Source organism: Betta splendens, chromosome 2, assembly GCF_900634795.4.
Source record: "Betta splendens chromosome 2, fBetSpl5.4, whole genome shotgun sequence".
Classification (NCBI taxonomy): Eukaryota; Metazoa; Chordata; class Actinopteri; order Anabantiformes; family Osphronemidae; genus Betta; species Betta splendens.
The window spans coordinates 15,823,734-15,851,133 of record NC_040882.2 but is presented as its reverse complement, the minus strand read 5'-3'; the positions used below and the strand labels follow the sequence as shown (position 1 = coordinate 15,851,133).

The 27,400-nt window shown below is 44.3% G+C and overlaps 1 protein-coding gene and 1 long non-coding RNA gene across 2 annotated transcripts in view; both read left to right on the top strand.

The window, feature by feature from the left end:
* Positions 1-27,400, top strand: part of LOC129603631 (NLR family CARD domain-containing protein 3-like) — a 43,558-nt gene that overhangs the window by 13,542 nt on the left and 2,616 nt on the right. The gene's annotated exons all lie outside the window — the stretch shown is intronic.
* LOC114849555 (uncharacterized) lies at positions 15,158-18,151 on the top strand. Its single transcript, XR_003784642.2, has 3 exons — positions 15,158-15,301; positions 17,846-17,938; positions 18,092-18,151. It is a non-coding gene; the product is annotated as an uncharacterized LOC114849555 (long non-coding RNA).

Below are 27,400 nucleotides of genomic sequence, written 5' to 3'. Positions count from 1 at the left end.
TGACAAACAGCTAAATGACAACTGCTGCATGACTTTACAGTCTGATGGGTTTAAACAATTTAACTTGCAACAAATTCAGTAATAAAATCCTCCATGTTTCTAAAAATACTTGTGCACAATATAGGTTTGTCTGGCCAGACTAGAAGACTGTAGGAAAACAAAACAGACTATAGAGAAAACAAAACAGACTGTAGAAAAAAACAAAAAAACAGACTATAGGAAGACTGAAACCGACTGAAACCGACTATTAATGACTATTAAAGGGAAGACGACTATTAGAGAGAAGTAATAATAATTACTGTATGTACCAGACTATTAAAAGACTATTATTTGATTGATTTCCACTCCAGACGGAGTGCAGGTTACATCTACAGACATTCTAAATAATCCCTCTTTTGTCTCAGCTGTGCTCTTATCAGTGGCTGCTGAAGTAGGGGGGGGGGGCTGTAACTGAGGCCCCTCACACAGGCTGCATCACAGCTTGTTTCCATGTGATACGACCTCCAGAGACGCATCTGACCTGTCCTGTACAGCACACGTGTCTTCTGGTCCTGATGAAAGGTTTGAAGAGTTATGATTTCACACACACACACAAACTGACCTCAACTTCCCTCTTTTGGGATGAACACAGGTCTGCGCTTGCGATTTCTTTTGCTAACAAACAAAAAGATTTTTTAAGTTTATTCTACAGTTCCACACGTCCCTCTGTGAAAACATGATGGAGACAGATGACAGGACGTGGGTCCTTTCGTGAACAGATGTCAACGGGGTGGAGACTGGTGAACGACTTCCGACCCCATGTGACGTAATCACCTACTTTGCATACTTTTAGAAAACTTTTTTTTATTCTGCCCGTCATGTGCAGCAAACAGTGAACTTGGTACCTCCACATTCTAATGACACCCTACATGCTTTTGTTTTTATTTTTATTTTTCAGAGGACGCTCTGACCCAACACTCAGCCTTACAGGAAGCCCTGCTTCCCTGTGGCTCACACACAGACATGATGTAGGTTTGATCAGAGGATGTGAACCAGTGGTCATCACACCTAAATCTGACCACAGACCATGTAAACAACAACACCCTCTTAAAGGAAGCCATAGATGGCATTACTGCAAACACCACTAAGCTACTGAAACATTGGATGCTACAGGCCACAAAGAGAGCCTGTCTAAATTACAGTTTGTTCAGACTAAGGTTATTTTCTGGGTCATTGTAATTACAGCTGATGGCAAATCCATCTCACCCAACAGTGTTGAAGCAATTTGAAACCTGCCTAAACCGTGCACGTATAAACGTACAAACAGCTTATCTTTTTTAGGTTTTTGTTCTTATTGTAGGAACTTCATTCTTAACTTTACTGTCTTTGAGGCCCCACTCAGGGTTCTGATGCAGACATATTCATCGTCTACTTTTTGTCTCACGTGGACGTCTGAGGCTGAACAACGTTCACTGATCTCAGGCTCCTACTTTGGGTCTCCCTGATCTGACCCTACGCAACCTTTCACTCAAACAGTGAATGAGAAATCAGGTTGTACGACTTCTGTTCTTTTGTCCTCATGCTGTGACTTTGATTCTTTAGGAACAGAAAACATCCCATCTTTCTACAGCCCGACGGCTTAAATACAACACCACCTTGCTCAACATGCTGAACGTTACTATCAAGAGGTCGTCTTAAAGTCTGGCTCTTTGCTAAGACACTACTCTGCTCAGGCTGCAGAGTTGATCGTATTGACTGAAGCCTGTAAACTAGCAGAAGGAGAGTGTGTTACCATCTATACAGACTCCACAGACGCTCTGTGGAAGCATGGGAAGCTTTTGAAGTCTGATTGCAAACCTATCTCACATCATGATAAGGTTGCTGCTTTGCTTGACGCTGTCCTGCTTCCTACAGCTAATGCTGTTTGTAACTGTCCGACTGACAACATCATTGACAACTTTGTTTCGGCCGAGATGCAGCTGCAGACGCTGCTGCAAAGGTTGCTGCCCAAAAACCCCTCCCTCTCCTGATCCTTGTTTTCTCTCCAACTCTCTCTACCCTCTCCTCCTCTCTCTCCCTGTGCTTTAAACATTTTCTACCTCACAGGAACGCAGACTCTAGCAGACGAATGGTTCCACCTGTAGCCATGGAGTCTGGTTTGGGCCTGATGGCAGCCGTGCCGCCCAAACACTTTTTCCCCACAATTCAGATTTCCCAACTGATGAAAACAGGCGACAGGACCACTGCACCATCCAACCAGGGGACTGGGCGATCGTTAAGGAGTTCAGGAGGAAGCACTGGAACTCCAAACGGTGGCGAGGTCCCTTCCACGTCCTTCTGACGACCCACACGGCTGTAAAGGTCACAGAGAGAGCGACTTGGATCCACTCCATCCAGGAAGGTCCCGGATCCAACAGACGACCCTCCATCTACATCTCACAGAAAACTACCACTGATGAAAAGAACTGAGAAGGACGACCCTCGCTGTGCTCACACACGCACTGAGGCGAGGCTGCGTTGACCATTCAGCTAAAGGTGTGAGCCAAGCGCCGCCTGAAGCTGCGCCGGTGAATCACACTATCAGACCATACAGTACATCTACACACATGCTCCTGAGAAAACACACACACGACAGCCTTGACTTGCCGACGCTGGACGACGTGTAGACTCTTCACATCACGGGAGTGACAGTGACTCAGACGACATTGGGAGGAAACCTGGCGGTGATAACAAATCCCAAGTGTCTCTGTGATCAGCTGATCACAACCTGAAGAACTCCAACGAACTGTCAATACTTCAACACACAGGTTGGAAACAATCTAATGCTAATGTTCAACAGGAAGAAGCAGATTGTTACGAGACATCAATTGTAAACATGTTGTGTTAGACTTCATTTTATGTTACTTGGATTGCTGCCTTGATCATATGATGTTTCTATGTAACTTTACACACTACTTTTGAATGAGAAAATTTCACATAATTCACAACACTGAGTTTAAATATCCTAAAGTTGATTTGGTGTTTAATGTACTCACAATCACTTTAGTCACTGCTACAATTACTTTTTATCCTTCATTTACAGATGACAGAGGTTATGAGACAAAACGCATCATCATTCTGGTTAAATCCCTGATTCTCCTATTCGCTCTAGACCCAAATGTACAATTAAAGATCCGAAAGTATGAAATCTATCTTAAGATTATATGAAACAGAACCCCATCGGAAACCTATGGCTATCATACATTATTTGTCTTTATTACATTACAATTGAATGGCCGTAGACACGTTGTTAGCAGAGAAAAGAGGTGTTTGTGTTATGTTTGGCGAGGTATGTTGTACTTACATCCTGAATAACACTGATTCTAATGGTATTTTGGCGAAGGCGCTCCACGGCCTTCAGAGTCTCAGCTAACTCTGGTATAGATTCTTTCTCTTGGAATTGGCTAGACGAAATGTCTGGAAAATGGAAATCTGTTCTCATGTCCACAGCTGTTTCCTTTATCATTGAGATGCCTGTGATTCTCTTGTTTGGTTTTTGCGTTATCCCACTAGTTAGAGGTCTCATCATGCGTGCGACCTCAGCAATCACTATCAAATGACACAATGCACTATGTTCAAAAACCCCAACTCTAATTCACTTAATGATTTTGACGATGGTCTTAGGATATCTGATCACAAAATATAATCTGATACAAATATGATTATTGACTTATTTTCTTCACATGCTTATACAGAAGTTATTCTTGTATAACTACCCACCAAAACAGCTCCCAACCTTTTATCCCTAAGTTACTTGCATTTTATGTGAAGGTGTATTTTTGATTTTGAATTTTGACTTAATACACTTATTGTTTCATTTGCAAGGGGCTTTTATTATTACAGAATGTAATGTTGACAATTTTTCTTCTTAGTGAATAATGTGTAATCAAAAGGGGGGAGTGTTATGGGAAAAATTGTTTCTTCCTTACTTCTATGCAGTTATTATACGATTATGTTCGGCAATTAATATCTTATGTTTTGTCTTACTGTATGCATTTGACATTCGACCTAGATTGTTCAATGGTTGTCTCTGCCTGATAGACTCTCAACTCTAGCTCCCAAACCCAAGGTCGGGGAGTTGTGTCTCTGTCTGTTGAGACTTGGTGCTCCTTTCTCACAGATAGTTGGACGTCAGCAATGCAGGTGTGAGAATGTAAATATCTTCACACACACTGCGACAGGGAGGAGATGGTGCATGTAATTTGATTGGGTTAGAAAGACATTCCACCCTAGTCGGACAGAGAAGCTAAAAGGAAGAAGCAACTTGAGGATCGTGGGCTCTTTGCATCACACCTTCGTGGTGTGTGCACTGATCTCCCCAGCTGGTTTTTGGTTTGTTGATGTGCACGATCAACATCCATGCTTTTTATTTGCTTTCCCCATTATTTTTATTTTCTTTATTATTTCAATAAATCGCACAAAAGGACAACTCTCTCGTCTGCTTCTTTATGGAAAATTTCCACCACAGCGATCACCAAATATAGCCCCACGTGTTCGTGTGACCGCAAGCCTTATTCACGATAGTCCCACTTCACGCTCCTTTACACGCTCCTTATCTCAGGTAACTCAGCCCTTTCTGAGACTAGGTGGTGTTGCTAATTCACTTGGCACTACCAGAACTGCCCCAAAACAGGGTAATAACACAAGAGTAGATGCATTAAACACAGATCAAAGAGAGGGTGTCCAATATAAAGAACTGGACAGCAACAGACCCTGACATGATCCATGCCTACTGGTTGAAGAAGCTTACCTCACTCCATGAGTGCCTGGTGGCACAAATGTGGCTGCTAGTAGATGGAACCCAACCTGAATGGTTAACAGAAAGCTGATCAGCCCTGATCCCGAAGGATCTATGCAACTACCAACAATAACCTGCCTTTGCACAACATGGAAGTAAAAAAGGGTTTTAATGGTGTCAGTTCCAAAACCACAGGCAAAAGAATATTCAGGCAAGCAATGGTCAGAAACAATAAATCCAAGCACAGGCAGCGGTCCCAACAGGGACTAGACAAACAGGATCAAAAACAGGAACTGGAACACGTTCATACACGGACTAGAAAACAAAATAAACGCTGGACAACACGCAACAATCTGGCAAATAATAGGGGTGAGTACTGTTGTATAAATAAGAAGGCTGATGACTGTCATGGCTGGTGAAATTGCATGACTAGATGGCCAAGTGGAAACTAAGCAGAACACAACAAACCGGAAATAGTACAAAATAAAACAGGAAATGGCAAAAACAACAACTGAAAGTCCAGGTTTCTGACAGAACCAGGAACTTAAACAGAAGTGGTCACCTCTGGACCCCCAGGAAACATGGCAGGAGTGGCCGACTCTGGACCACTAGGGACTAGGGCACGTGTGGTCACCTCCAGACCATCAGAAAGCGAAGCAGGTATGGTAATTTCCGGACCACCAGGAAACAAGGCAGACGTGGTCATTTCTGGAACATCAGGAACTGAGCTGGAACTGGAGGGATTTGCTTTACCAAGTCGCCAGGAACAAGGGCTGGAGGTGTTCACTTTACTGGGCCGCCAGGAACAAAGGCTTGAATGGTTGATTCCAGATCAACAGGAACCATGACTAGAGTGGTCATCTTCAGACCATCTGGAACAAGGGCTGGTAGGATCCACATTACTGGGCAGGCAGGAACAAAGACTGGAATGGTTACTTCTGGACCAACAGGAGCTAAGACTGTTACAAACTCCCCCCGTCGGTTCCGAGAGGGAGAGGGGGGGAGACCCCAAATGCACGACCCAACACAGAGTTTACAGTTAACATCAAAAGGGTTTATTTCAATACAACAAACACTCACTGCATGGCAGGATCCAGTTCAACACAACAGGTGTGAACTGTTATGGGAAAAATTGTCTCTTCCTTATTTCTATGCAGTTATTATATGATTTATGACTTATGTTCTGCAATTAATATCTTATGTTTTGTCTTACTGTATGCATTTGACATTTCACCTAGATTGTTCAATGGTTGTCTCTGCCTGATAGACTCTCAACTCTAGCTCCCAAACCCAAGGTCGGGGAGTTGTGTCTCTGTAAATATCTTCACACACACTGCGACAGGGAAGAGATGGTGCATGTAATTTGATTGGGTTAGAAAGACATTCCACCCTAGTCGGACAGAGAAGCTAAAAGGCAGAAGCAACTTGAGGATCGTGGGCTCTTTGCATCACACCTTCGTGGTGTGTGCACTGATCTCCCCAGCTGGTTTTTGGTTTGTTGATGTGCACGCTTTCCCCATTATTTTTATTTTCTTTATTATTTCAATAAATCGCAGAAAAAGGACAACTCTCTCATCTGCTTCTTTATGGAAAATTTCCACCACAGAACTAAAAATCGCTGCAATGCAGGAAAACACTATGAAAAACTAACTCACTAAACACTTAACGCTCCGTACACTACGGGCAGAAACCTACACATGAACACATGACATTAACTGAGGACAACTAAGAACTAAACCACAGCACTGTCTAACAGGCTTAACAAAACACGCTCCGTAACACGGGCAAGATCCTAAACATGAAACATAAAACACAAGACACTCACAAACCATAACTGGTGAGACAGCACATCAAATGAACAAAAGGAACTCCACTTCTTTAACTCTCCCCTCTTTAACTATAACATTGGTGTAGCTTCCAAGTTACAACCGCGTACACAACAACAAGTGTGTGAAACAAAAGACATCCCTTAAATACAAACCAAAACAGGTGGGTCAACTAATTAGACAGGAAATGAGCTCACAGACCCACACAAAAACCCCAGGAGCGCCTCTAGTGGCGCGGAGGCTGAATGTCACAAAGACTGGAGGATTCTCTTCCAAACCATCAGGAACTAGGACTGTAGGGGTCTTCTGGATCATCAGAAACAAGTGCTGGTGGGGTCCGCTTTACTGGACCGGCAGGAACAAAGACTGGAATGTTTTTTTCTGGACCAACAAGAACTAGGACTGGAGGCGTTCCATCTGTACCATCAGTAACAAGCACTGCCATGGTAATCCCCGGACCATCATAAACCAGGGCTAGAGGGGCTTCATCAGGCCATCAGGAACTTGGACTGGAGTGGTCTTTAGCAAGACCATCAGAAACCACGGCTAGAGGGGTCCTCTTCAGCGGACCACCAGGGTAAAAGGTATAAATGGCCTTCCTCAGACCGCCATGGGCAAAGGCCGGTGGGTCGGGCGAGGCTTCAATGCAGAGCAGGAGCAAGATGTGACCGTACTGGATCTGGAGCAGGAGCTTGACAGGGTTGAACTGGAGCCTGCGCAGAAGCTTCACACGACTGAACTGGAGCTTGAGCATAAGCTTGACACGACTGAGCTGGAGCTGGAGCTTGACATAACTGACCTGGAGTTTGAGCTTGACATGACTGAACTGGAGCTTCAGCGGCAGCCTGACACGACCTGACTGGACTGGACTGCAGCCTGGTGGTCGAGGCATCAGAGGTAGGGAGAGACTTTGCAGCAACAGTCTGTGGGTTAAATGCAGGAGCATGCAGCAATGCTGTAGCTGGAACAGGCTGAGGTGCGGTGACATGCTGAGATGGTGTGGCTGGCAGGAGACTGGAGCAGTGGAGCCGATTGTAGAGCGGTAGCAGCAGCAGGCTGCATAATTGTGGCTGGAACAGACTGAGGGTGATGCAGGCTGAGGAGTCATGACTGGAACTGGCTGCGAGGCCGTGACTGGAACAGGCTGTGTAGCCGTGACTTGAGAAGCCCGAGTAGCATTCAGTTCAGGGAATAGTTCAGCTAGTCCCAGAGTCTCCTGTATTCCTGGAGTCCTGTGACGAAGCTGCACAACCTCCAGGTAGGCATCCCTCTTGGCCTATGGACTGGAAGACAATGAAGTAATGTCTACAAGTGACTTTGGGTCAATCCACAATGCTGGGGATATTCTGGTTGGGGAAGGAGGCAGTTTTGGACTTGGAACCGCTACCGCGGCAGGAATGTGAACAAAGACAACAGGAGCTGAGCTGGAAGCAGGCTCTGCGACAGGAGCAGAGGCAGGAGACTTGGACACAAGAACAAACGGCTGCGGGTTGCAACCAACGGGTGTGTTGGTGGGTTGGTGGGTTGGTTGGTGGTGCTTGTTGGACACGGCAGACAATGTAGACAGGGATTAGGCAGAAGTTGTTCATGGTGGTCAAAAACAAGGTTCAGGTTCACAAGGCTAGGCAAAATACAAGGACGCTGGAAAGTGGTGGAATGCACGCAACTGGAGAGTGTATGAGGTGGAGACTAAATACTGATGCAGATTACTGATTATTGACAGGTGTGTGTAATGAGGACCGGTAGTCACAGGGAAAACAGCTGTGGTGTGATTATGGCAGGAAGTCCTTCAGAATAAAAGCGGAAGCAGATCTAAACTGTGACAGTAACCCTCCCTAGGGCATCTACCACGGCGCCCAAGGAAAGCCCCCAGGACCCCCGACCAGAGCGAGCGGAGGGTGGGTCAGGAGGAGGGACCGGGTCTAGGCGTCACCTCTGTCGCCGAAACCCGATTCTCCTGGCGGAGCTCGTCTGGGACAGGTGCCTCTAGATGCGCCCGGTGGAAGCGAGCGGTCCAGGATGTCCCGAGACGAGACCTAAGACCTCTCATCTGCCCCGTAGCCTTCCCAGTCCACCAGATACTGGAACCCTTGTCCTTGGCGCCTGCAGTCGAGGAGTTCCTTGAACAAACAGACGATTGGGGGGACATGCGGGTGGTCTTGGAAGACCCTGGATGGCCTCCTGGACACGTCGCTCCACCAGCCAGGTCACTGCTCCCACCAGGCATCCTGCTGGCAGAATGTGATCTGGCTCCACTGGGGCGTCTAGGTTGTCATGGAGACGGGAGAGGGCATCAGGTTTTGTGTTCTTGGATCCTGGGCGATATGAAAGGTGAAAGTGAAACCAACTCAAGAATAACGCCCAACCTTCTGGCTGTTTTGATATACTCAAGGTTTTTGTGGTCGGTATAGACCCAAAAATGGCTGTTCTGCCCCCTCTAGCCAGTGTCTCCACTCCTCAAGTGCGGCCTTTACTGCCAGCAGTTCCCGGTTTCTGATGTCATAGTTTCTCTCAGCTGAAGATAGCTTAAGGGACATGAACCTTCAGCTGGATCACGCTGCGACAACACCGCACCAACCCCTGAGTCCGAGGCGTCCACTTCTACTACAAATTGGCCTGCTGGGTCCGGCATGCAAAGCACGGGTGCGGTGGTGAAGCTCCGTTTGAGGTGCTGGAACGCCGACTCCGCCTCGGTTGACCACTGAAAAAGGAGTCTTGAGAGATGTTAGCTGGTGTATACTACTGAATCGCCGAATAAAACGACAATAGAAAGCGAAGCCCAGGAAGCGTTGAACATCTCTCCGACACTGGGGTACCGGCCATTCTTCCACCGCCCTGGTTTTGGCCGCATCCATCTGGATCCGGCCCTGGGAAACGATAAATCCAAGAAACAATAAGGTGTCGACATGGAAGTCGCACTACTTTTACAAAGAGACAGTGTTCAAGCAGCCTTTTCAGAACCTGACGGACATGAGCTTTGTGTTCCTCCTCCGTGCTAGAAAAAAATTTGAATGTCATCAAGGTAAACGAACACGAAGCGGTTAATCATAGGACTCAAAACCTAACTGACAAAGGCCTGGAAGACAGCGGGAATGTTGGTGACGCCAAATGGCATCACCAGATATTCATAGTGGCCACTTGGTGTGTTAAATGCCGTCTTCCACTCGTCCCCCTCGCGGATCCGAACCAGGTGGTATGCGTTCCGAAGGTCCAGTTTCGTGAACCACTTGGCCCCCGACAACAACTCAAAGGCGGACGAGAGGAGAGGAAGAGGGTACAAGTCCCGAATTGTGATGTCGTTGAGGCCGCGGTAATCAATGCATGGTCGGAGGGTGCCATCCTTCTTCCCCACGAAGAAAAACCCTGCCCCTGCGGGGGACGAAGAAGGCCTGATGATACCCCTTGCCAGGGCAGGGTCCAGGTATTCATCGTCTCTCTGCTGGGGCGAGCTGGAATAATCTCCCCATAGGGGGGATGGATCCGGGCCGCAGATTAATGGCACAATCACAGCTCTTATGCGAGGGTAGGGACATGGCCTTGGACTTACTGAACACAGAGGAGAGATCATGGTAACAATCCGGAACCCCTTTTAGGTCTATCTTCTCTCGCTCCGATCCGACCGGTGGGTTCTCTACCTCGGCTGCGACTTGAAAACATGTGTTCCTGCAAACTGCGTCCCACTTACTTACCTCGCCGCTTCTCCAATTCAGCCTGGGGTTGTGCCTTTGAAGCCAGGTGTGGCCCAACACCACCGGATGATAGCAAGCCTCCACCACCAGGAAATGGTGGTGGCACTGCCAAACATGATGGCAGTGCCAAATGTCTAGTGGACATTTTACTCCAAAATGCCCACTCTGACCACAATACAAACATAAGCCCTGAGAGCATCGTTGTCGTTTCTCTGAGTCGGAGAGACGTGCGCGTCCCAGCTGCATGGGTTCCTCCATTAGCTGGGCCCCTCCTGAGCTCCGCGAGGCGGAAGAACTGTCTGCGTCGCACTGACCTCTCAGAACGTTTTCCGTCCTGCCTCGGTGCGATTACCTCGTTCTCTCCGCTCCGCTCCGCTCCGCTCGCTACTCCCCAGTCTTTGGTCTATCTGGATGGCCAGCGCGATCAAGGTGTTCAGATCGCTCGGCAGATTGCGCGCCGCCAGACAGTCCTTGACGCGCCACGAGAGACCGCGGATGAACACGTCGCCCAATACTTCGCCGTGGTTCTTCCGCCCTGCCGAATGTGTACCAGCTTCCGCGCTGCTTCTCTCTCGCGTGTGATCTCTTGACAAATATGTTTAAGCGCATCAGAGAAGGCTCTAAATGACAACATGCATGACGAACCGTTTTGCCACTCGGCGGTCGCCCACACTTCAGCCTCCCCAGTCAGGTGCAAAATTGCATACGCCACTGTGGTGGAAATTTCCCATAAAGAGGCAGATGAGAGAATTGTCTTTTGTGAGATTTATTATAAAAATAAAGGAAAATAAAAATAATGGGGAAAGCAAAAAGAAAGCATGGATATTGATCGTGCACATCAACAAACCAAAAACCAGCTTGGGAGATCTATGCACACACCACGAAGGTGTGAGGAAAAGAGCCCACGATCCTCAAGTTGCTTCTGCCTTTTAACCTCTCCGTTCGACTAGGGTGGAATGTCTGCCTAACCCAATCAGACTACATGCAAACTGCATCTCATCCCTGTCGCCGTGTGTGGAGATGTTTACATTCTCACACGCATCGCTGACGTCCAACTATCTGTGAGAAAGGAGCACCAAGTCTCAACAGACAGAGACACAACTCCCCGGCCTTGGGTTTGGGAGTTAGAGTTCAGAGTCTATCAGGCAGAGACAACCATTGAACAATGTAGGTGAAATGTCAATAACTTACAGTAAGACAAAACATAAGCTATTGATTGCAGAACATAAGTCATAAATCATATAATAACTGCATAGAATAAGGAAGAAACTATTTTTTCCAATAACAGCCACCTTGGCTCTCTCCGTGGGAAACGCGGGAGAGTGTAGTTCATTCACTCGCTGCTGCGGGTGCCAGAACCTGGATCGGCGTGGCTCCGCCAGGATTTCCCGGGGAGAGACGATTGACTGCCTCCACGAGTCCTGCCCCGGCGTTCTCCTGGCGGAGCCACGCTGTTAATGTGCAGGCAGATATCCAGTACCGTTAAGGATAAGGCAAACTCGTGGTCAGAATGGAATGCGGGATCGTTACCAGGTGGGCTTGGTGGACACGGCAGACAAGGATTAGGCAGAAGTCGTTCACGGTGGTCAAAAACAAGGTTCAGGTTCACAAGGCTAGGCAAAATACAAGGACGCTGGAAAGTGGTGGATTGCACGCAAGTGGAGAGTGTGTGAGGTGGAGACTAAATACTGATGCAGATTACTGATTATTGACAGGTGTGTGTAATGAGGACCCGTAGTGACAGGGAAAACAGCTGTGGTGTGATTATGGCAGGAAGTCCTTCAGAATAAAAGCGGAAGCAGATCTAAACTTCGACACCTCATAAGGATATCAGGTTCTGGATCAGGGTATAACTAGCTGACTGCTACGAATCCCATCCTCCTTAACATCTGCCATTTGTGACCAGGTGCTGGTTTGTTTTGGTTTCTTTGGAACAAATCTCAAATAACTACAGGCTGCATCTTCCTTATCAAGGGCAGGTGCTTGTGAGAAAACCTGGGGCATCTCAAAGTATCAAACTATTGCTTTACACTATTTTGTACGCCATTTGGTTTATTTGAGTTTAATCAAATGCCATTTGGATTATATAATTCACCCATCACTTTTCAGCGCCTAATGAAGCGTTTGTTTGGAGATTGCAGACACCAGTCTTTACTGCGCTACCTGGATGACGTGATAGTTTTTTCATCTATGTGCAGCATAATCAGGAATGGTTGGAGGGGGAAGAAGGGGTTAAACGTGAAGCTGTCTAAATGCCAGACAAGTGAAGTGTTTAGGTCATGGGTCCTGTCGCCCGGGCACCCAAAACATCAATGCAGACTTTGACGAACCTCTTGCTTGGCAGTCCTGTTCACTCCAAATGCACAGCACTGTGTTTGGTGTGTTTTAATGCAATCTTTGGTCAGATGGACAAAGGTCGGTACACAGGTTAGCAAAATCCAGGCAAGGGTACAGACAGGGAGCAGGCAAGGGCAGTTAGTCTCCAGGAAAAGTTTAAATACATAGGCAGAGTCTAAATCAGTACCGACAGAGAGCAGGCAAGGCAAGGTCAAAAACACGATGATCCAAAACTGGTACATGGCTGGACTTACTCGACATGAACGCTGGAGAGTTGAACAGGTAAGTGATCAGACAAAGAGTGTGGTGAATGCTGGGGCTTAAATACCAATTCATACTGATTACTGATGAGCTGCAGGTGGTGAATCACATGAATGAGCCGAAAAGTAAAACACTACACAGACAGGAACTGCTTCAAATAAAACAGGAGAAACTAGGGCAGACCGAGATTACACAGGGAGTTGTCAAAATAAAACGTAAAAAACATGACAATTGGTGGTTGCATACTGTATGATATACTCGGTGAAACGAGCTGAATCAGTTTCTAAATGATCAGAATCAGGGTGTAAGTCCAGATTTTGAGGGTGACTTGGTGTATGCTAGGAATTGTTCTGTTAGAGACCATAATAAGACCCAGGACTTCTGGTTACCCAAACCCTATTGGGAAGTCCAGCCACCTTCTGAGCAAGATGTAGTGTACTCCATCGCCCCTGTGGGGCAGGGGGGGGCACTCCGATAGGTGCATAGGACAGCAATAAGGAGTGTTCCGGGACAATGAGATGGTGGGGGAGAGCAACCAAGTGGAGAACATTGTGCATTGAGCATTGTGGCAGACAATGGTTTTATTAGACTGAGGCTTTGTTGTTTTTATGGTGTAGTGCTGCTGGACGTTGCGGTGTGGCCACGTGGTCGTTTGGTTGGCGTCCAGAGGGAGATGCGCAACTATTGTGCTTATGAGGATTGATGTAGCAGGTAGATTTATAATCAAGTTGTGATTTTAAAGTAGAATATTAAAATTGGTAATTTAGTAATGTTCGAATTAAAAGATGGTGCACAGTGTATGATTAAAAGCTTTACAAACTTTTCAGTACATGTAGAAACGTTGCTTGTGTAACTAACTCAATTGAACTTTGCGTCCAACCGGTTAGTTTAGCAACCCTCCTTTAGTGACTCTGCGTTGTGTTTTATATATTAAATGACGGTCGGGAGGACGTCGTCTGTTCACTTTGTACCGTTTATTTATGGGACTAGCACAAGATACTCATCTCCATGTAGTTAGCATCCTTGAAGCAAAACCTTTCCCAAAAAGAGAGAACAATACGCATGTGCAAAACACTCAAACAAACTTCCTGGACTGAACAAAAGTCTGGCCATTCACGCTGCCATCGCTACTTTTTCAGTGGGGTCATCAGGCGTCGTTCTTGACTTCTTCCCCGCCACAACTCTTCAGTCTTCTTCTTCTCTCTTGTCTTCTTGGTGACACCCCACCCTGGAGGGGGGAAGACAGCGCCCTCAGCTGACCACAAGTGGAATTAATACTAACTCCGTTACACTTGGTATCATGTGATGTATGGGGGGTGTTGTGATCAGGGTGACTGCATTGCCTGCTTAAAAATTGTAATAAAATCTGCTTTACTTATGAGTTGCTAGAGTTGCATGCCATTATTTTAAGTAGTTACTGAGGTGGAGACCGAGTGACGTGCTACAACAGATGGCGACCAGTACTCGGCCTTCTCATCTACAGCGCTGTGAGCTGCGCCGCTCCTGAACGCCGCTCATCACGACCAAGGCGCTTACAACACATCACACAATTATTACACATTTACAGATGACACACACACAATAAACACGTCACGACGGGCGCACACGCTCCGCAGCCCTCCCGCAGATTATCCAGCCTGGTAATTTTCCTGTGTTGGAGGTTAACTTGTAAAGTGCCTCGTGATATGGTGCTATAGTAGCTGGTTTCAGCTAAAACTGCCACGTGAAGCATTAAGGCTTTTTATCGGATTGGTTCTATCAAAAGCAAAACCTCATTCATCACTTGCTCTACTCCACCATCTAGTGGACAAAATAAATAAAGGACAAACTATTACAACGACATTAGTGGTCTGGGGACAGTTTTCAACTAAACTGAATGATTGTACTTTCCATGATGACAATTAATAGATGATCCACCTAAATAAGACTATGTTTTTTTTCTGAGATGTAAGTCTTAACTTTTTACAATATACAATGGTTCTGCATGAAAATGAAAATCAGTGAATATGGATGGACAAAAATATGATTATGCAAGTTAGGAGTTAGAGAGTACGGTGGAATATTTTATTCATTTATTATATATAAATATTAAATTACAATTCCTCTGTGCCTTAGCACTGATGTTATTTTTGTATCATACGAGAACATACTCAGTGCCCAAGACTGGATTTGAACCCTGATGAAACCAGTTCAGTCAGGACCACATTCCAGTCAGCAGCCAACAGTCCACAAAAGATTATTTTTGTTCGACTGTAGTGAACATTCAGGTTTGACCGAAGTGACTTTGAGAAGAAACCAGGAAGCAGTTCATTCTAAAGGTCTCAGTGGGTCGGTACCAGTGTTCCCACCAGCAGTGATCCAGTTCAGACGTTTTCATCTCCACTGACTTTGAGGTGAACCAGGACCCAGAGTGTTCGCTGCTGAGAACTGCTGTAAGTCTCTGATGCTTCACTTCTTTTTGGCACTTTACTCTTTTTTGTACCGGGTTGTTGTTGGTCTCTGTATGCTGGAAAATAATGGGAAATGACATAAAATATAAAAGCTGGATTATTGTTTTTTGACAGACTGCTTTTATTAAATTACATTTCCACACATCAAGAGAAACAAAACCAGTGTGTTTTGTATTTTAAGTAAGGACAAATTAACTTGATTTCAGTTAAGTCTTTCAGGAAAGGAACATATAAAGTCACTACTTAATTTGAATGTGAGCACCTGCTTTTTGTTTATGTGTATACTTTTTCAAAATGAGAGTCTCTTTCTTAGGGCGCATGTGCGTGCCTTTCTGTTTCTATTATGTTTATTAGACAGCTTTAGTTAGCTTTCACTTTCACTCTCTACAACCAGCTAAAATTGCTGACAGAAAATAAAGTTTTAATGAGCTTAATAGGTTTCTGGTAAAACCACTGAAAACGTGTCTGTTACAATATGACTGTACTGGTCTCACTGGGAGCTGTGGTCCTGACAATTTCGACCCAAACAACCAGGTGCTGTCTCTCCAGTTCTCAGACACAATAACATGTTTTGGCATGTATTCTACAATCTCCAGAGTAATAAATTAAAGTTTCACACTACATGCCTTGCCTGTGGGTTGAGGCACAGTGTCTCATTTAATCACACAGAAAAGGCTCTCCATGTGTTGGGATCCCTCAGCTGGCTCTGCCTCCCTCTCACATCTGTCTTGCTTGTCGATGCCCTCCCACACCCACCTTCTACTCTTCCCCTCCAGTTGCATTGTGAAAGAGTGCTGAGTTAACTAAAAACAAAGTCCTGAATTTATTAATGTTGATTGTAAGTGTGTTAGGTTCAGTGGTAAAAGTCTAAGTCGTGTGTTAAGTCTGAGTAAAGTGAGTTAAACTCAGTATCACTGTTCAGTTCCCTCTGTTCCTCTGTTATAATTAAACTCGAGTGTTTGCCCATCCTCTGGTTTTCTTTGGGTCAACAACACACCAGGTCTGTCATCCTGTGTTAGAACTAACACCTTGTTTTAGATTGGAAACAATCACTTGCAGACATTTTGTAAACATATTTCGACTGGTATCTGTGTTTTCACCAGTGACGTGTGGTGAGCTTCATGGCTGGTGAGGCACCAAGTCCTGATTTTTATTTCTATATTTTACATGACATTACAGTGGTTAGCGCGTCGTGCTCCTGTCACCCAGGTTGTAAGTTCAATCCTCTCAGAGAGGGGCTGTTTCAAGAAGGTTATTCTGTGTAAAAACTTGCCAAAGCTACAATGTGAATCATTTGCTGTGGTGACTCCTGACGGGATAAAGCCGAAAGGAGTTACCTTTTACATTACATTACATATTTGGTTTACAAAGAGTGTTATTTTTACAGCAGACAACAAACAGCGCAAATTATATCTGTAATTTATACTCATCCACAGAACTCGCATGCATGCACACACGCACACACGCGCACACGCGCACACACACACACACACACACACACACACAGACTCTCATTTTGCTCTTGTTTCTCTTGATTTGAGGAATTAGAATGGATGTACTTCTTTACTTTTACTAAAAAAAAAAAGTTTGCTCAGTCTTCATCATCACTATTCCAGCAGAGCATCAGACACGTCATACAAATGTGTAAACCCATTCTCATTGGATTGACACATTTTCTCCTCCGTTTTACAAAACAGTTAACACTGACTCCATTAAAACACAGTCTAAACTCCATTGTTTTATTCCAAAAAATTAGCAACCAGTAAGACCAGTATGAACTCACCATAGCACCTGTTTGACACTCCTTCACAAAAATATTCAATTTGCTATCAGTCCTTAGACCTTAAAATAGTGCCAGGTCTGTGTTGGTCTTTACAGCATGGATGGAGGAGGTCTATCAACAGTATCAACAGTGGCTGTGACTTATTCTCCAATAGATTTGACTGTATTTTACATGTATTTTCTGTAATATTTACAATATTTCAGTTTTCTGTCACAGTTTGAAAAATAAATTCCATGAATTCAATAAATCAAAGCATTTCTTCATCTGGACCCAATTGTTGCATAAAAGGTAAATTTAACAAACTACAAAGACAACAAACAGCAACAGGCTCCAATGACGATCAATGAAGCACTGATTCACACTGAGATCAGTGGTTTGTATTTTGCTGTTCACTGTGTAATGACTGATTGGACATGTTTATATACCTGGTTGCAAGTCGCTGTTTAGACCTGTGTGTGAACTGTTGAGACAATGTGTTGTTTCACTGGACGGCTGCGTCAAAGCGACCAATAAAAACTGTAATGTGGTGGAGAAATCAATGGTAAAAACATACACAGACCTGGCTGTTGCTCTATCATTGTGTGCTGGGCTACAGCCTCATGGCTTCATCTAGTGACTGATAGTAAAGTACAGCAGCTGACTCCGATATGAAACAGCAAAAAGGAGACAATCCGTGGTGGAAAAGCTGATATCGTTACAGGACTAATGATGGAAAATGGTTTGTGTTTCTTCCCCACATGAAGGTAGGAAGGCAGAATGGATCAGTGTGAGGACAGAGAGGAGGGAGCCTCTCCTTCTAAAATCAGAAAAATGGAGATGAAGACTGAAGCTCAGAGGTGAGATGACTGGAACCATCTGACTGATTCTGTCTCCAAGTCACTGACACTAGTTAATATTTCATCACCACATATTTATTATTATTGGTCACTTATGAGGAAATGTTGACTGAATACGCGAGAATCACTTAAGCTATTTTTCAACAACTTCAGATCCCATCAGAGACAAGACTCTGCTGAACCTGGACCTGAACCTGAAACTGAACCTGGACCTGGACCCAGTTGTGTGTCCCTAATGAGTGACAGGTCAAAGGTCACTTTTGTGGATTTTAAACGAAGACAAGCACCAGATCTAAAGTAAGTTGTTGTCAGTTTCAATCAGGCTAAACAATTTGATGTAAACTTTGTATGATTATAAATACACTAAACATATAAACTCCCCATTGACCCAATTTTAATAAGCTAAACTCAAAGATCTTCAAAGAGAGGCTTTTTATGAAAACAAAAAGACTATTAATCTCAAATATTGTCCAGGATTTTTTTTTCATTGTCCTTCTGTCACTATCTGCCACACAAGATGAGGATCGAGGTTGTGGAACTCCATTTGGACCGAGTCAGAGCCAGTGCTGGCCATGAATCAATAGAAAGTTTATTTTGTCACAACACTCACAAGACAAAACACTCCTTTAAACTAAACAAAATGCATCAGGAGGCAAAACACATACATCATAACCAAAACAAAAGTTAAACACATGGAGCTCAGGCAAAGTACCAAATGGTCCAAGGCACGGCATGAGCAAACGTAGCTAAGCAGAAGGCCAGGGGTGCCACTGCACGTCCTACATGCAGTGCAATGCGTGGCAAACATGGGCAACCTGGGCATGAACAAACTGAAAGCTAGCAACATTGCATGAATCAAAAGACAGGTGCCTTTGCACGTCTTATTTGCCAAGTGACTAACCGGTGACAATACCCATAAATAGTCCCTGTCTGAGACGCAGGCTTCTTGGAAGGTGACGAAGTCAGAGGAGATGGTCTCACACAATGCTGGACGTGGGAGGTGTGAGAGATTGAACTGACTGCCAAGAGTTTACTGAGGGAAGGAGTGAGTGGGCGTGGCCCAAAGCAGAGGTGTGGCCTGGTGAGGAAAACAGAATGGCTGGTGGAGCCAGCCCAGGGTCAAGACATCTTCTGACAAACACTTCCAATCAGTCAGCATCTAAAGCGCTGATCCCAGCAGATGCCTCATTTAGTTCAATTCAATTCAATTCAATTCAATTCAATTGCACCAAATCAGAACATATATTTATCTCAAGCCACTTTACAAGGAACAGTAATGTTTACGACATAATTACCGAATTAAACCCAACAAATCCTACATACAGCAAGTCTTTAGTTGTGACAGTTTTTGCCTGTTGCTTTCACACTTCTTTTACTACACAGAATTTGGCCAGCTCTACACACAAGCCAATCAGAAATCAGCACTTGGAGATCAACAACTCACGTCTTTACAGAAATGAAACACTGCTATCAAACATCACCAGCAACACACTGATGAACGTTATATGAAACATACCAGTCTTCGTGTCTCCATTTCTAATTGTAATTTGCTCAGACTTCTAGAAAACATTCTCCAGTAATCAAACAATAGTTTTCTCAAAAAAACATTCTTACGGAAATTTAGCAAAACGAGCAAAATGAGAGTCTGTGTGTGTGTCTGTGTGTGTGTGTGTGTGTGTGTGTGTGTGTGTGTGTGTGTGTGTGTGTGTGTGTGTGGTGTTGGAAGGGGGGGCTTATGTATCCTGTCTTCTACTTGGGTCAGGCCTCAAGACCTCATCAACATCAAAGGCCATGTCCTTGTCCTCTTCCACGACTGTTTGGTGTTGTGTTTTTTGTGCAGATTTTTTTCAGGTATGTGTGTGAGTGACTACAGTTGCCAGATGAGCTTTTTGAACAGAGTGTTTTCCCAATGATAACAGGGGACTTTGGTTTTGAACAAAGTGTCTAATTTAAGACATGTATAGTGTTTCCCAAGTGTTACAGAATTTAGACCAAAGTGCAAGGTTGAAAATGTGTGTACAGTAAATTGTGGTTACACTGTGTTTAACACTGTGCTACAAGAAGTTTAATATTGAGGCTTTGGTCTAAGCATTTGCCTTTAGTCTGTAAGCAATAGGCAAAAACTGTGCTACTCACTGCACCACCGGCAGAGGCAGGTCAGACAGGCAAAGGTCAGGTGCACAATAATCACAGGACAGTGGGTAGCACAGTTTTTGCCTATTACAAGGAGCAGACTGGAGGCAGTCAGGACAAGCACGGTCTAAGCACAGGAAAGACAGGATCGATGGTAAGGGCTCAGTCAAAAACGTGATCAAGAACAGGAACTGGGTCAAGGCAAAGACAAGAAAACACAATCAACAATCTGGCAACTGGATATGGTGAATGCTGGAGCTTAAATATCGGGTTGATGACTAACAGGAAACAGCTGATAAGTAATGGCCCAGAAGTCTTATTATTATTTTTGATTTTTTTATTGCGGCTTACATACTACAGTGCATAACGGTCACTTACTGTATCTAAAAGACTATATCCAAACTTTATCCAGCCCTGTCTCCTCCAAGAACTTAAATTCAGCTTTGAATTTAGTATTATCTTCAACCCTAACTTTGTTTTATGTACTCTCAAGCACTCTATCAACCTTTTCTTTTGAATTGTATATTTTGGGCAATAGATTATTACTGTACATGCTCTACTTACGCTCCACATTCACACTTTCCTGTCTTGTGTTTTTTAAGTATATTCTTTGTGCTATTAAGACCTATATGCCCAAACCTCATTCTGCTAATGAGGTCATCCATCCTCCTATTCCCACTACATCCTACTAGTGTTCCCACTTTCCTTTCTATGTTGTAGTATGCTCTTCCTTTACTATTGATCGAAAGTAAAGGCAGAGCAAAAAACAGGAAGTAGCTAATAATACAGGAAAGACTCTCTATTCCTGACACTGTGACCCTAGATCCGTGACACCAGGTGTCACAGAACAGATCTTTGTGATGGTCACTTATCAAGTCTTTTAATAACAGGATTTGAAAGGTCTGACGCCATGGCCGTAGTGACACACTACTGTCGCTCAGGTTAAGGTCACAATTCCCCTGGACAACCAGCAGTGGAGCTATGACAGCCGGCTATACATGTCATTGCTAGTCACATTGGGGAGGGGTCAAGAGAAAACTACGAACTGAACTGCTTCAGCTTTGTTAAGAGATGGAGGCAGAGATATACAGTATGTTGTTCAGAGCTGCTGAGACTGAACCAACTGACTGTGACAGTAAACCTTCACCACTACAGGGAGTCTCTGACTCAATCAAACTTTGTTCGTATGTGAACTCACATCATGTGACTCATTCTTCATGGTTCCTCCACAGAGTGGATGTTACGAACTCGCCCCGTCGGTTCCGAACCGACGGGGCTTTGACGGAACCCTGGGGCAGGAGAGGGAATGCGGTGGAGAGAGGCGGTGAACACCAGCTCCAAGCGGGGAGAACTACGGCTCTCACGGAGCCGGGAGGAGATCTCGCTCACACTGAGCGGAGGCTTCAGGCACCACGGCCGACGTGCTTCCAGCACACAGCTCTGTGTGTAATCCCTCACACAGACACCTGGCCGCAACCGGCAGACCAGGTCGCAGGGAAACACGAGAGAGGGAAGACCCCAAATGCACGACCCAAACACAGAAGGAACAATTAACATTAACAGTTTATTTAAATACAACAAAAACTCACTGCACAGCAGGACTCAGTTCAACACAAAGGAAGAACTAAAAATCACTGCATTGCAGGAAAACGATAAACAACCTAAAACTCTATCTAAACTAACGCTCCGTACACTACGGGCAAAAATCCTAAACATGAAACATAAACCCTAAACATGAAACAGAAGACCCTAAACATGAAACAGAAGACACTCACAAACCTCACAGGACATCAAATCAACACGCAGGAACTCCATGAACTCTCCTCTCTTGAAACGCAACTTGGTGTAGCATCCAGCTACAACCGTGTACACACCAGCAATGAGTGAAACAAAAAACATCCCTTAAATACCAACACAACCAGGTGGGTCAACTAATTACAAAAAGGAAATTAACCTCCACCACAGACCCACATCAAAACCCCAGGAGCGCCTCTAGCGGCGCGGAGGCAGAACGTCACAGTGGACCTGCAGAGCTCAGAGGTTCCCAGTGCTCAGTCTGTCCAGCAGCACCAAACACACCTGGACTCCATATTTATGGTCTGTACATGTACAACTACTACTGTTCATCTGTTGTGTTCACAATAATCTCATGCTGCACTTTTTAAACCAGTGGATCGTCAGTGTGTCCAACATGGATCTGATGTTTGGCTCCATGGTTTTAGTTGGATGCTTTCATTCATAGAGTTTCTGTTCCAGCTGCTGGAGGAAAACATGGTCACGTTTGTGAAGAAGGAGCTGAAGAAGATCCAGAAGGTTCTGAGTTCAGATTACCCAGAATGCTTAGAGAGTCAGAGGGAGGATGAGGAGGGGCTGGGTGGTGAGGATGAAGAGCAGAGGAGGAGCAGCAGAGACGCATTTCTGAAGATCACAGTGAACTTCCTGAGGAGGATGAAGCAGGAGGAGCTGGCTGACTGTCTGCAGAGCAGTAAGAGGATTTATAACATTTAACATCACAGACACAATCATACATTTACTGATATGATTTTTATATGTGGACCAGAAGTAAACTGACATTTTTCTAACAAATTACATTAATCATTTTTTTGGTTGTTTATTTAGGATCTCCTGCTGCAGTTTGTCAGCATCAACTTAAATCTCAGCTGAAGCAGAAGTTCCAGTGTGTCTTTGAAGGCATCGCTAAAGCAGGAAACCCAACCCCTCTGAACCAGATCTACACAGAGCTCTACATCACAGAGGGAGGAACTGGAGAGGTCAACGATGAACATGAGGTCAGACACATTGAAAGAACCTCCAGGAAACCAGTCAGACCAGAAACAACCATCAGACCAAAAGACATCTTTAAAGGCTCAGCTGGAAGATATGGAGCCATCAGAACAGTGATGACAAAGGGAGTGGCTGGCATTGGGAAAACAGTCCTAACACAGAAGTTCACTCTGGACTGGGCTGAAGACAAAGCCAACCAGAACATACACTTCACATTTCCATTCACCTTCAGAGAGCTGAATGTGCTGAAAGAGCAAAAGTTCAGCTTGGTGGAACTTGTTCATCACTTCTTCACTGAAACCAAAGCAGCAGGAATCTGCAGGTTTGATCAGTTCCAGGTTGTTTTCATCTTGGACGGTCTGGATGAGTGTCGACTTCCTCTGGACTTCAACAAGACTAAAACCCTGACTGATGTCACAGAGTCCACCTCAGTGGATGTGCTGCTGACAAACCTGATCAAGGGGAACCTGCTTCCCTCTGCTCGCCTCTGGATCACCACACGACCTGCAGCAGCCAATCAGATCCCTCCTGGCTGTGTTGGCCTGGTGACAGAGGTCAGAGGGTTCACTGACCCACAGAAGTGCGAGTACTTCAGGAAGAGGTTCACAGATGAGCAGCAGGCCACAACAATCATCTCCCACATCAAGACGTCACGAAGCCTCCACATCATGTGCCACATCCCAGTCTTCTGCTGGATCACTGCTACGGTTCTGGAGGATGTGTTGAAAACCAGAGAGGGAGGAGAGCTGCCCAAGACCCTGACTGAGATGTACATCCACTTCCTGGTGGTTCAGACCAAAGTGAAGAACATCAAGTATGATGGAGGAGCTGAGACAGATGCACACTGGAGTCCAGAGAACAGGAAGATGATTGAGTCTCTGGGAAAACTGGCTTTTGAGCAGCTGCAGAAAAGAAACCTGATCTTCTATGAGTCAGACCTGACAGAGTGTGGCATCGATATCACAGCAGCCTCAGTTTACTCAGGAGTGTTCACACAGATCTTTATAGAGCAGAGAGGACTGTACCAGGACAAGGTGTTCTGCTTCGTCCATCTGAGTGTTCAGGAGTTTCTGGCTGCTCTTCATGTCCATCTGACCTTCATCAACTCTGGGTTCAACCTGCTGTCACAAAAACTATCAACATCTCACATGTCTGAAACTGCTACAAACAAATCTGCAGAGACACAGTTCTACGGTGATGCTGTAAACGAGGCCTTACAGAGTCCAAATGGACACCTGGACCTGTTCCTTCGTTTCCTACTCGGTCTTTCACTGCAGACTAATCAGACTCCCTTTAAAGGCCTTATTAGATAGACAAGAAGTGATTTAAAAACCAAGGAAACAGTTCAGTACATTAAGGAGAAGATCTCAGAGTCTCCATCTGCAGAGAAAAGAATCAACCTGTTCCACTGTCTGAATGAACTGAATGACTGTTCTCTAGTGGAGGAGATCCAACTGTACCTGGACTCGGGAAAGGTCTCTACAGATTAACTCTCTGCTGCTCAGTGGTCAGCTCTGCTCTTCATGTTGGTGTCATCAGGAAAAGAACTGGATGAGTTTGACCCAGTAAAATACTCTTCAAGCTTTTTAGAGAAGGATCTTCTGTTTGTGTTTGAAGTGCTTAAAGCCTCCAAAAAAGTTGTGTAAGTCTAAAAATTTATTCATCATTTATAAAAAAAAAAAATTATTTATTTTCTTACTATAAATTAAGTTTTGTTGTCTCTCTTTTTTTATTTCACAATAACTTTTTTTACATTTTAGATTGAGTGGCTGTAACCTATCAGAGAGAAGCTGTGAAGCTCTGTCCTCAGTTCTCAGCTCTCAGTCCTTTAGTCTGAGAGAACTGGACCTGAGTAACAACGACCTGCAGGATTTAAAAGTGAAGCTACTGTCAGATGGACTGAAGAGTCCTCACTGTCAACTGGAGACTCTCAGGTCAGATCAAGCTACTGTTTGTTTTAAAGAAATGGAGATATTTTATTTGTCAAAGATTATTTATGAGAGAGAAACCAAAAATTAAACAGAATGTGAATTACAAATTCATTTAACATAACAAATGTTTTTCATTTTCTAAGCCATTTTACAGTTATATACTGTATATATATATATACAGTTAATGCTTAATATTAAAGGTGATTGACATTAACTAGAAACTTGTTTCCTCTATATTTCTGCTCATCAGTCTGAGTGGCTGTAACCTGTCAGAGAGAAGCTGTGAAGCTCTGTCCTCAGTTCTCAGCTCTCAGTCCTCTAGTCTGAGAGAACTGGACCTGAGTAACAACGACCTGCAGGATTCAGGAGTGAAGCTACTGTCTGATGGACTGAAGAGTCCTCACTGTCAACTTGAGACTCTCAGGTCAGGATTCATTTCCCTAAAGATCATCTAAGAAATTAGCTTAATTATGTTTGAGGAATAAAGACTCACTGTCGCCACAGTCGCAATTTCAAAATATGTTTCCTCCTGTTTTTTTCTCCAGACGTCTGCCGAAAATTATCATTAGAGTCTATGGGAGAATTTCAGGATCTCTCTGAGCTTTGAGGTTGATAGCGACTAAAGTATAGGTCTGAGGTTATATCCAGACACATCATTAGAAAAAAGACAAGTATTACTACGATTTAGTGAAATAATTACTTTGATAGAGTAAAAATTGTGGCTGTAGTGACGAGTTAAAGACAGAAGTTCTGTCTTTAAAAAGCGCACCCTCTCACTCTAGCTGTGACATCACGTACTCTAGCTGACGCAATACACACTAATGGAAAAGCTGAGAATGTTGTGAGTCTCCTCCCAACCTCAGAGGGCAGCACTGGGCAGCTGTTTCCTTCCGGGAACATCATTACTGGGGGACTATTTAAGTGGAGGATGGAGACTCCTCCGGTTGTCAGTGTGTCATGGTGGACTCTCTGTTTGCATCTGGCTTCCTGTATGACGGTTGGTTTTTTGTTGAGTTTGGATTGTGAACAGCCCTGTTACTCCTAATTTGGCTACGTTTGTAGAGCGGTGTAGAGCCTGACTCTGTAAATTGTGAAAGCCTTGTTACTCTTGGTTATATTTTGCCTACTCAGTGCAGCAACCTATTGTGTCCTGATTTTGTTTTGTAGTTACTTCTGTTTAGTGTTATTCCTCTGTTTAGTTTGTTTGGTCCTGCTTTGCAGTGCTCCTGAGTTTAGTTGGTGAACCTTTTTCCTACTCTGTAGTGACCCTCTGTTTTGTGTAGTAATAATAAATATCGTTTTGTATTCTGCCATCCTCGCCTGTTACTGCTTGTGGGTTCCGTCCTGTCTGGTCTTGGGGGTGTTTGTAACAGAGAACAGAGAATGTAACAAAAAACGCACTAAATTTAAACGCTCACAAGTACAAGGACACTGCTTTACACCGATAAAGTTGAAAGACGATAGGCGCTTTTGACGTTGAAATGATGTTTCTACGCCAAAGAATGACGATGACAGACGCTGATGAAAAAAACGAAGAACCATTATAAAAAAACAACGAAAAAAGTTCAATAACGTTAAAACTTGAAAAGCTGAAAATGTGAAAAGTAATAGCCCCCATCTCCTTTAGACGACACACGTTTAGAAAGTTGAACGACGTTTCTACAATGAAGCATTGAGACGATGAAAACGACCGAAAAACGGGTGAAATAATAAGAAGTAGCAAAATAATAAAAACCGAAGATATCAATAGTGTGAGAGCTGTTCAGCTCTCCCACTAATAACGAATGGGACCAAATAATATGCCGGATCCGCGCATCACATCGACACGGAAGTCCGACTACTCCCGATACGTAATAAAACAACGACCAAAACCAATTAAACCAAACGAGAAACGCGTAATGTGTGTGTGAGGGATCCAAGATGTAGCAATGTGCGCCCGCTCTCGGTGGCTGATCAGCTGTTAATGCGTACTGATTGCTATGTAGGTGCGGGTGTGCGTGCTTAGACTATGGGGTGCCAAATGTAAAAGTAGCACCTATAACTAGTTTTCTCACATTTAACTAAATGACACAACATGTTTTCTCACATTTAGTTAAATGTGCAAACGTCTAATTGTAAATGTTAAATATAAATGTAAATGTTAAATATAAATGTAAATGTTAAATGTTAAATCTAAATGTTAAATGTTAAATATAAATGTTAAATGTTAAATGTTAAATGTAAATGTTAAATGTTAAATCTAAATGTTAAATGTTAAATGTAAATGTTAAATGTTAAATCTAAATGTTAAATGTTAAATGTAAATGTTAAATGTTAAATGTAAATGTTAAATGTAAATGTAAATGTTAAATGTTGGCCGAATGTAAAACTGAATATTCATGAATGGGCAAGTAGACTCCATCCCTACCTTCAAACAGCGCTGGTCTCAGATCAGAGACGTGAACTCAAACACGTCAAACAGTACGCATAGCTCCGCCCACATCTGACTCTGGATCGGTGCACGAAAATACTGGAGAGAAGCCTGAAGTCGAAGCCATCATGGCCGCCAGCTCCGACTCCCTCCCGTTGGGGGAGATTGAACGGGCTGTAACGGCAGGTGTGCGGGCTGAGGCTC